The 10252-nt window shown below is 43.2% G+C and overlaps 1 pseudogene; it reads right to left on the bottom strand.

Moving 5' to 3' along the window:
* Positions 1 to 4643: 4643 nt before the first annotated feature.
* On the bottom strand, positions 4644 to 5325 carry LOC113879965 (annotated as a pseudogene).
* Between the last annotated feature and the right edge of the window lie 4927 nt (positions 5326 to 10252).

Raw genomic sequence — 10252 nt, 5'->3', positions numbered from 1 at the left:
ACATTCTGACTCAGAGTCCTTCCTGGTGGCACATGGATTGCTCAACCAAGATGGATTCCAGGAGAAGGATTCTGGGAGATTGGTAGGACATGTGGGCTGGAGTCTCCTCTCTCGTTTTGACCTTTCCAGAATTCTTCCAGTTGGTGGTAGCTTGTTAGTTCCACATTCCTTACCAAGATCTCCTGCTGTAAGATAACTCATGTGAGTGTCTGGTTCCTGTGGTGCCTGACCAGGGCAGGTGGTTTCAGTCAGTGGTTCCCCAAACAGCTTCACTCTCCTCTCTTCCTCTGATCTCTCCCAGGGATCGTTGTTGGTTAAACCCAACTAGAAGTCAAAGGCTGGAGAAGGCAATGGCACCCCACTCCAGTACTCTTGCCTGGAAAATCCCATGGACGGAGGAGCCTGGTAGGCTGCAGTCCATGGGGTCGCTAAGAGTTGGACACAACTGAGCGACTTCACTTTCACTTTTCACTTTCATGCATTGGAGAAGGAAATGGCAACCCACTCCAGTGTTCTTGCCTGGAGAATCCCAGGGATGGGGGAGCCTGGTGGGCTGCTGTCTATGGGGTCGCACAGAGTCGGACACAACTGAAGCGACTTAGCAACAGCAGCAGCAGAAGTCAAAGGCTCTGAACCAGTCTGTAGGGGTCAGCCACCCTATTATAGAGCAGGCCGAAGGTGGGTGGAGAGTGAACCTAGGGGCAGTGGAAAATCTTTTACTACAAGGTGCTGAAATAAAATTCACATTTTATGGCAAGACAAGAAAAATTTTAATTTTTAAATTTAAATTTTTAAATAAAATTTTTCTTTGCCTGTTTGGGCCGTGGGCTTCTCCTTCAGTGCATGTTGTACATCTGCTTTAACCAGTTCTCTTTAGGAGATAAAATTCCTTCTTAAAGTCATAAAGGCTCACAGCTCCTTAGGAGATAACCTTCCTTCTTAACCTTGTAAAGGGCCAAGAGCCACATGTAAATCTGGATTGTGTAAACTGTCAATTGATTATAGCCCTTTGTCTTAAAGACTTATATCACTGTACTTCGACCTCTAAAGAAGGAAATATTCCTCGGAACTTTCTGAAAGATTGTTTCCCAGGTTATAATCCTCAGGTTGGCAGCAATACAATTTTCCATTTCTTTCTTAGATCTACCATTGATTAATTACTAAATTGTATGTGGCCTTTCTTGTTGACATATGTGACAAAGGTCACATACAATTTAGTAAGGGACTCTTGGAGTCATCTAATGATGATTCACTGTGATGTTGTCATTCATACTCAGAAATATGTATTTGGTCTTATCCTTGTTTCTAGCACAGAGCTCCTAAAACCCTTGGAATTTCCCAAGTGAAGAGAATGACCAAGGTGTCTTTTGTGATGGAGTGGTGACTTTCGGGCTGCACCTCAGATTGAAGGCAGTAGGCCAAGAGAACCAACCAAGTAATAAGAGGATTGGAACTTTCGGTCCCATGCTCCATTTCCAGGGAGGAGAGGAGAGCTAGAGGTTGATCAGTCACCAGTGGCCAATGATTTAATCATTCATGCCTATGTAATGAAGCTTCCGTAAAAACCCAAAAGGATGGGATTTGGAGAACTTTACATTGGTGAACCATAATGCTTTCACATACCACTGTGCTGGGCCCCAAACTCCATGGGGACAGAGAAGCTCCTTTGTTTAGGACCTCCCCCTATATATCTCTATTATCTGGCTGTTGATTCCAATCCTTTAATATCCTTTGTAATAAACCAGTAATCCAGTGAGTAAAGTGGTTTGAGTTCCCCGAGTCACTCTAGAAAATTAATCGCACCCCAAGAGGAAGTCATGGAAACCTCTAATTTCTTGCTGTTGGGTCAGAAGCACAGGTAACTGTCTGGACTTGTGATTGGCATCTGAAGTAGGGGCAGTCTTGCAGGACTGAGCCCTCAATCCGTGGGATCTGATGATGTTTGGTTAGGTGGTGTCAGAATTGAGTTGAATTTTAGGACACTCAGCTCGTGTCAGAGATTTGCTTAGTGTGGGGAAAAAACCTACCCATCAGAGTTAATGCTAGAATCATGCTTATCTAATAATGGGATCCCAGAATATGGAAAAACAAAGGAAAAGCAGTCACTGGAATGGAGCTTTCCAAGTGCCCTGAACTCTCACTACACAACCTGGAATGAACCTTACTGTGATCTGTGCTCTATATTTCTTTGAAATGATTCAAACACAGGGATGGTTTTTTTTTTTTTGGCCGTACCCACAGCTTGCAGGAACTTAGTTCTCTGGCCAGAGATTGAACCCAGGGCCACGGCAATGAAAGCACCAAGTCTTAACCACTGGACCGCCGGGGAATTCCCCATAGGGATTTTAAAAGATTCTTTTTAATTTTTATTCAACTATAGTTAATTTACAATGTTGTGTTAATTTCTGCTATATAGCAAAGGGACTCATATATATATATATATATATATATATATATATATATGCTAAGTCGTTTCAGTCGTGTCCAACTCTGTGCGACCCGACCCCATAGACGGCAGCCCACCAGGCTCCCCCGTCCCTGGGATTCTCCAGGCAAGAACACTGGAGTGGGTTGCCATTTCCTTCTCCAATGCATGAAAGTGAAAAGTGAAAGTGAAGTCGCTCAGTCGTGTCCGACTCTTAGCGACCTCATGGACTGCAGCCTACCAGGCTCCTCCCTCCATAGGATCTTCCAGGCAAGAGTACTGGAGTATATATACACATATTTATATATATATTCTTTTTCATATTATTTTCCATTATGGTTCATCACAAGCTACTGAATATAGTTGCCTGTGCTAGATAGTAGGACTTGTTTATCCATTCTGCATATAATAGTTTGCATCTGCTAATCCCAAACTCCCAACCCATCCCTCTCCTGCCCCACCTCCCCCTTAGCAACTACAGATCTGTTCTCTATGTCTGTGAGTCTGTTTCTGTTTGATAGATAAATTCATTTGTGTCATATTTTAGATTCCACATATAAGTGATATCTTATGGTATCTCTTTCTGACTTACTTCACTTAGTATGATAGTCTCTAGGTTCATCCATGTTGCTGCAAATGGCATTATTTCATTCTGTTTATGGCTGAGTAGTATTCCATTGTGTATATATATATATATATATATATATATATATATATATACTACAGCTTCTTTTGCATTCGTTCTGTCAGTGAACATTTAAGTGTTTCCATGTCTTGGTTATTGTGACTAGTGCTGCTATGAACATAAAGGTCCATGTATCTTTTTAAATTATATGCCCAGGAGTAGGATTGCTGGATCATATGACAATTCTATTTTTAGCTTTTTGAAGAATCTCCATACTATTTTCCATAGTGACAGCACCAACTTACATTTCTACCAACAGTGTAGAAAGGGTCCCTTTTCTCCACACCCTCTCCAGCCTTTGTTATTTGTAGACTTTTTAATGATGGCTATTCTGACCAGTGTGAGATGGTATCTCATTGGAGTTTTGAATTTGCATTTCTCTAATGATTAGAGATGTTGAGCATCTTTTCATGTATTTGTTGGCCATCTGTATGTCTTCTTTGGAGAAATGTCTTTTTAGATCTGACCATTTTTCAACTAGGTTGCTTTGTGTTTATTTGTTTGTTAATTGATTTACATGAGCTCAAATGGGGGCTTCCCTAGTGGTTCAGATAGTAAAGAATCCGCCTGCAATGCAGGAGACCCAGGTTCAATCCCTGAGCCGCAAACATCCCCTGGAGAAGGGAATGGCAACCCACTCCAGTATTCTTGCCTGGAGAACTCTATGGACAGAGGAGTTTGGCAGACTGCAGTCCATAGGGTCCCAAAAAGTTAGACACAACTGAGCGACTGACACTTTCACTTTTCTTTTCATGAGCTCAAACATGGTTTTTAAGCAGAAGTGTTATGTTTCTTAGGTTCACACAGGTAGCTGGGAAATCCCTAACAGTACCACTTGAGCAAAGAAAGAGAGTCTTGTTTAGGGTCAAAGCCACAACAGGTCAAGAATGGAGTCTGAGGTAAATGGAAAAAATTACTGAACTACAGATAAATGTTTGTTCAAAGTAAAAACTAGTTATTCCCAAAAGATTTCTCCAAAGTTAAAAAGAAAGCCTTAAAAAAAAAAAAAAAAAACTTTAGGAGATTAATGTCCCTGTTTTTTCTTGGCTAATTTCTTTTCTTTTCTTTTAACAGCACAATCTAGCTTTTCATATTAATATTCATTTACTATTCAGACCACAGAAAGTAGGTGGTAATTTCAGGACTGGGAAAGAGATAATACCAAAAAAGCTCTTCCTGGACGTTTATTCTATGCTGTGTATAGCTGTGCACACAGAGATGGCTTCTCTTACTTCTCTGTTGCTGCTGCTGCTGCTAAGTCGCTTCAGTCGTGTCCGACTCTATGCGACCCCATAGACGGCAGCCCACCAGGCTCCCTCCTCCCTGGGATTCTCCAGGCAAGAACACTGGAGTGGGTTGCCATTTCCTTCTCCAATGCATGAAAGTGAAAATCGAAAGTGAAGTCGCTCGCTCAGTCGTGTCCGACTCTTAGCGACCCCATGGACTGCAGCCTATCAGGCTCCTCCGTCCATGGGATTTGCCAGACAAGAGTACAGGAGTGGGGTGCCACTGCCTTCTCTGCTGTGCAGCAATTCAGTTGTATATAAAATTGACCCTGCTCAAAAGCTGGGGGAGACTAGAAATAGTGGGTCCATATCCAGGTGCATTGTTACACAGTTCAAACAGTGGTGCAGCTACCAGCTTGTAATTTTTAGGGACTGCAAACAAGGCTTTCTCTTGAAGCTGAACCAAAAACAATTTCTTATGTTCCTTAGGTTTTGTATTATGTGCAGGAATATATGGATACTGAGGAGGTTCAAAATTTGGTCTACACCAGTTGCCAATGCAGTCATCAAAGACCCAGTCTTGCAGGACTGCATCTTGACCACCCGATATCTCTGTTATTAAGCGTTTTAGTCCTTCAACTTCATCTTCTCCTGGGTTAATAAGCTCACCACCAGGTAATTTGAAGAAGTTGTTCCCAGCTGTAGTAGTAACACATGGGGTAGCCCGTGCTCATGGACAATGAAAACCGTTTCTACAGCCCTCCTCACGCCAATTTTATCAAATTCCTTCCTCATGCGCTGAAATCTGGCTGCAACAGAGCTGTCCTCACAGAGGGGCTCTTTTGTACCAAAAAGGGAATTGGTAAGAGGGTACAGGTAGATGGTGCGCTCTAGGGTGAGGGGCTTGGTCTGCTGGATGTACTTGTTGCCGAACTGGGTGACTCCCGGGGCCAGCCATTCTGCGATCGATTGGGCGGCACCACGGCCATGATGACGAGCTTTGGCACTAGGAAAGCAGGAGGCAGGGAGGCTGCCTGTGTGGGCCGCAGTTACCTGCGTCCCACTCAGCAGCCGCCGCCCGCCATTAACAAGAGAATGCCGAGGGAGGCCTTGGCTAATTTCTTAATGGGCATATGGGTAAGTTTGAATTTAAAGTAAGTCAATTTACTATTAAAACTTGATTACATCATTGATGTCTTAAAAATATTAAGTAACTTAAAAGAACATTTGAAATGAAGACTACATTTTTAGTGTTTCTTAAATAGAAAAATGCTGATGTAAGAAAAACCTTGAAGAACAAAATATTTTAAAGAACACTTAGTTTAAGGAAAATACTCACGTACTCCATCTTTCCCCCCAAGCTATGGGAAGATATTTTTATCTAGTACTTACTATATAAATCCACAAAGTGCAACTAGGTAAATACATTTATCTCAGATAAGAGTGAGACCTTCAAAAGGAGATTTCTGAGCTGAGATGGAGAAATAGCATGGGACTGACTCTTTCTTCAGCAAATAGCCAAAGCTGGGGAATCTGTACATTTGATTCTAGAAGGAAAAAAAAAAACACAGAAATCATTTTAGTCTCTATCTTTCCTGTTTCTTTTATAAACACTTCTTGATCCTGATGACAAAGAGAAATTATAATGGTGTCATCACAGTTCAGGCATACAAAAATGGAGTCCGGGAGCCATTTAGGATCTGGTCTCTAGCAGTCTCTCCATCAGTGAGAACCTGAATTTTACTAAACTATACCAGACCCAAGGACACCATCTGCCAGCTGGAACGTTATGGTCTCAGGGTCTCCCTTTGCAACTGTGTGACCATTTCAGACCCCAAACAATCCTTACTTAATAAGCACCCTGACTTCTTGGCAGTTCCAATTACAATTCTTGATAAAGGGCTCATTTAACTGACTCTAACCTTACAGTTTTTGCCTTTATAAGCCTCCCTCATTTTGTAGTATGGCGGAACACAATTCAAGTTCTCCTAGAACTTGTGTCTCCCCAGCAGCAGTGCTAACAAACCCCATATAAGCACTTTTTATTTCAATCAGGTCTCTGCTTCTGAAGTTTTCTCTAACCTCCAGCTTGATTGCCACATGGTCTCAGTCCCTACTTCCTCACTTGTGGATGGTATGATCCCTTCCTCAGTCGTGTCTGACCTTTAGTTTCTCAGTATCCACCCCCTTCATCTAACTTCTACCTCGAAGGCAGGATTATTTCTAGATGTATGTCTGACCATTTACTGCTCCACTTAGTAACCTTCAATAACTTAACCTCACCCCAATACATTCTGTATCTGTAATGAGTTATCCTAAAATGTAGTGGCTTCAAACAATAGTGATCACATATGGTCAGGAATTTGGAAAGGGCTTGGTTAGGAAATTCTTGCTTGGAATCTTTCATGAGGATACACTCAGATTTTGCCTGAGGCTGCTGTTACCAGCGGCAAGGATCTCTAGGAGCCCTCTTGAAAACTGGCTAGTACAGGTACCTAGGATAACCTCTAATCTTAAAGTGTCCTTCAAGGCCATTTATTCTTTATCATCAGGAACAAGGACCTGCCATGCAGCTCAGACAGTAATGAATCTGCCTGCAGTGTAGGAGACCTGGGTTCGATCCCTGGGTCAGGACACCTAGAGGAGGGAATGGTTACCCACTCCAGTATTCTTGCCTGGAGAATTCCATGGACACAGGAGCCTGGCGGGCTATAGTCCATATGGTCCCAAAGAGTTGGACACAACAGAGCGACTAACACTTTCACTTTCATGTCCTAGTACATTTTCAGGTTTGCTATTTCAGAAGTAGTGGGTAGGGACTTCCCTGGCGCTCCAGTGGTTAAGACTGCCCTGCAGTGCAGAGGGTGCAGGTTCAATCCCTAGTCAGGGGGCTAAGATCCTACGGGCCTTGCCGCCAAAAAAGCCAAAACATAAAGCAGAAACAGTAATGTAACAAATTCAATAAAGACTTTAAAAATGGGGGAAAAAAGAGATAAGGGGTAGTTTTTCATTCCTTTACTCCTTCTTGTTGTTCAACTGCTAAGTCATGTCCAATTCTTTGTGACCCCATGGACTGTGGCACACCAGGCTTCCCTGTCCTTCACTATCTCCTGGAGTTTGCTCAAATTCATGTCCATTGAGTGAGTGCTGCCATCCAGCCACCTCATCCTCTGTCACCCCCTTCTCTTCCATCTTTCCCAGCATCAGGGTCTTTAAAGTTGACTGAATCAGCTCTTTGCGTCAGGTGGCCAGGGTATTGGAGCTTCAGCGTCAGTCATTCCAGTGAATATTCAGGGTTGATTTCCTTTAGGATTGACTGGTTTTCTTCTAAGGAGCAAGATTCTTTTGTTATTTATTTATGTACTAACCAATACAGAATTATATCAGAATCATGTATATAAAACAGTATATATTAAGTATGTATATTTAAAGCAACATAACATACTTAATGTGTTGTTAGTCATTCAGTCATGTCTGATTCTTTATGACCCTATGGACTGTAGTCCACCAGGCTCCTCTAGCCATGGAATTAATTCTCTAGACAAGAATACTGGAGTGAGTTGCCATTCCCTTCTCCAGGGCCAGGGATCAAACCCAGGTCTTCTGCATTGCAGACAGATTCTTTACCATCTAAGCCAAGAGGGAAGCCCCTAACCTACTTAATACCTAAAGTTTAATATATTTGATAACTTAAGTATCAGTTCAGTTCAGTCGCTCAGTCCTCTCTTACTCTTTGCAACCCCATGAATCACAGCACGCCAGGCCTCCCTGTCCATCACCAACTCCCGGAGTTCACTGAGATTCACATCCATCGAGTCAGTGATGCCATCCATCCATCTCATCCTCTGTCGTCCCTTTCTCCTCTTGCCCCCAATCCCTCCCAGCATCAGAGTCTTTTCCAATGAGTCAGCTCTTCGCATGAGGTGGCCAAAGTACTGGAGTTTCAGCTTTAGCATCATTCCTTCCAAAGAAATCCCAGGGCTGATCTCCTTCAGAATGGACTGGTTGGATCTCCTTGCAGTCCAAGGGACTCTCAAGAGTCTTCTCCAACACCACAGTTCAAAAGCATCAATTCTTTGGTGCTCAGCCTTCTTCACAGTCCAACTCTCACATCCATACATGACCACAGGAAAAACCATAGCCTTGACTAGACGGACCTTTGTTGGCAAAGTAATGTCTCTGCTTTTGATGCTATCTAGGTTGGTTATCGGAGAAGGCAATGGCACCCCACTCCAGTATTTTTGCCTAGAAAATCCCATGGACGGAGGAGCCTGGTAGGCTGCAGTCCATGGGGTCGATAGAGTCAGACACGACTGAGCGACTTCACTTTCACTTTTCACTTTCATGCATTGGAGAAGGAAATGGCAACCCACTCCAGTGTTCTTGCCTGGAGAATCCCAGGGACGGGAAGCCTGGTTGGCTGCCGTCTATGGGGTCGCACAGAGTCGGACACGACTGAAGCGACACAGCAGCAGCAGCAGCAGCAGGTTGGTCATAACTTTCCTTCCAAGGAGTAAGCGTCTTTTAATTTCATGGCTGCAGTCACCATCTGCAGTGATTTTGGAGCCCCCAAAAATAAAGTCTGACAGTGTTTGCATTGTTTCCCCATCTATTTTCCATGAAGTGATGGGACAGGATGCCATGATCTTCGTTTTCTGAATGTTGAGCTTTAAGCCAACTTTTTCATTCTCCTCTTTCACTTTCATCAAGAGGCTTTTGAGTTCCTCTTCACTTTCTGCCATAAGGGTGGTGTCATCTGCATATCTGAGGTTATTGATATTTCTCCCAGCAATCTTGATTCCAGCTTGTGTTTCTTCCAGTCCAGCATTTCTCATCATGTACTCTGCATATAAGTTAAATAAGCAGGGTGACAATATACAGCCTTGACGTACTCCTTTTCCTATTTGGAACCAGTCTGTTGTTCCATGTCCAGTTCTAACTGTTGCTTCCTGACCTGCATACAGATTTCTCAAGAGGCAGATCAGGTGGTCTGGTATTCCCATCTCTTAAAGAATTTCCCACAGTTTCTTGTGATCCACACAGTCAAAGGCTTTCACATAGTCAATAAAGCAGAAATAGATGTTTTTCTGGAACTCTCTTGCTTTTTCCATGATCCAGTGGATGTTGGCAATTTGATCTCTGGTTCCTCTGCCTTTTCTAAAACCAGCTTGAACATCAGGAAGTTCACGGTTCATGTATTGCTGAAGCCTGGCTTGGAGAATTTTGAGCATTACTTTACCAGCATGTGAGATGAGAGCAATTGTGTGGTAGTTTGAGCGTTCTTTGGCATTGCCTTTCTTTGGGATTGTAATGAAAACTGACCTTTTCCAGTCTTGTGGCCACTGCTGAGTTTTCCAAATTTGCTGGCATATTGAGTGTAGCACTTTCACAGCATCATCTTTCAGGATTTGAAATAGCTCAACTGGAATTCCATCACCTCCACTAGCTTTGTTCGTAGTGATGCTTTCTAAGGCCCACTTGACTTCACATTCCAGGATGTCTGGCTCTAGGTCAGTGATCACACCATTGTGATTATCTGGGTCATGAAGATCTTTTTTGTACAGTTCTTCTGTGTATTCTTGATGAGATAGGCACAGAACTCTTCTTTATTTTCTCCTATAGCACCTCCCTGGAGAAGGCAACGGCACCCCACTCCAGTACTCTTGCCTGGAAAATGCCATGGACCGAGGAGCCTGATGGGCTGAAGTCCATGGGGTCGCTAAGAGTCGGACACGACTGAAGCGACTTAGCAGCAGCAGCAGCAGCAGCATAGAACCTCCCAGCCCAATTCTTAGCATAAAGTGGATGGTCATGAAGTATTTGTTGGATTGGGTTGAATAGTACCAGGAATAAGTAACACCCCAGCCTTCTCTTTGCAGTTCCTTCTGAACTTCTGTGGAGCAGGAGACAGTATTG

The sequence above is a fragment of the Bos indicus x Bos taurus genome, chromosome 21, assembly GCF_003369695.1.
Source record: "Bos indicus x Bos taurus breed Angus x Brahman F1 hybrid chromosome 21, Bos_hybrid_MaternalHap_v2.0, whole genome shotgun sequence".
NCBI classification, from domain to species: domain Eukaryota; kingdom Metazoa; phylum Chordata; class Mammalia; order Artiodactyla; family Bovidae; genus Bos; species Bos indicus x Bos taurus.
Note: the sequence above shows the minus strand (reverse complement) of the source record. Positions and strands in the feature narration are given on the sequence as shown.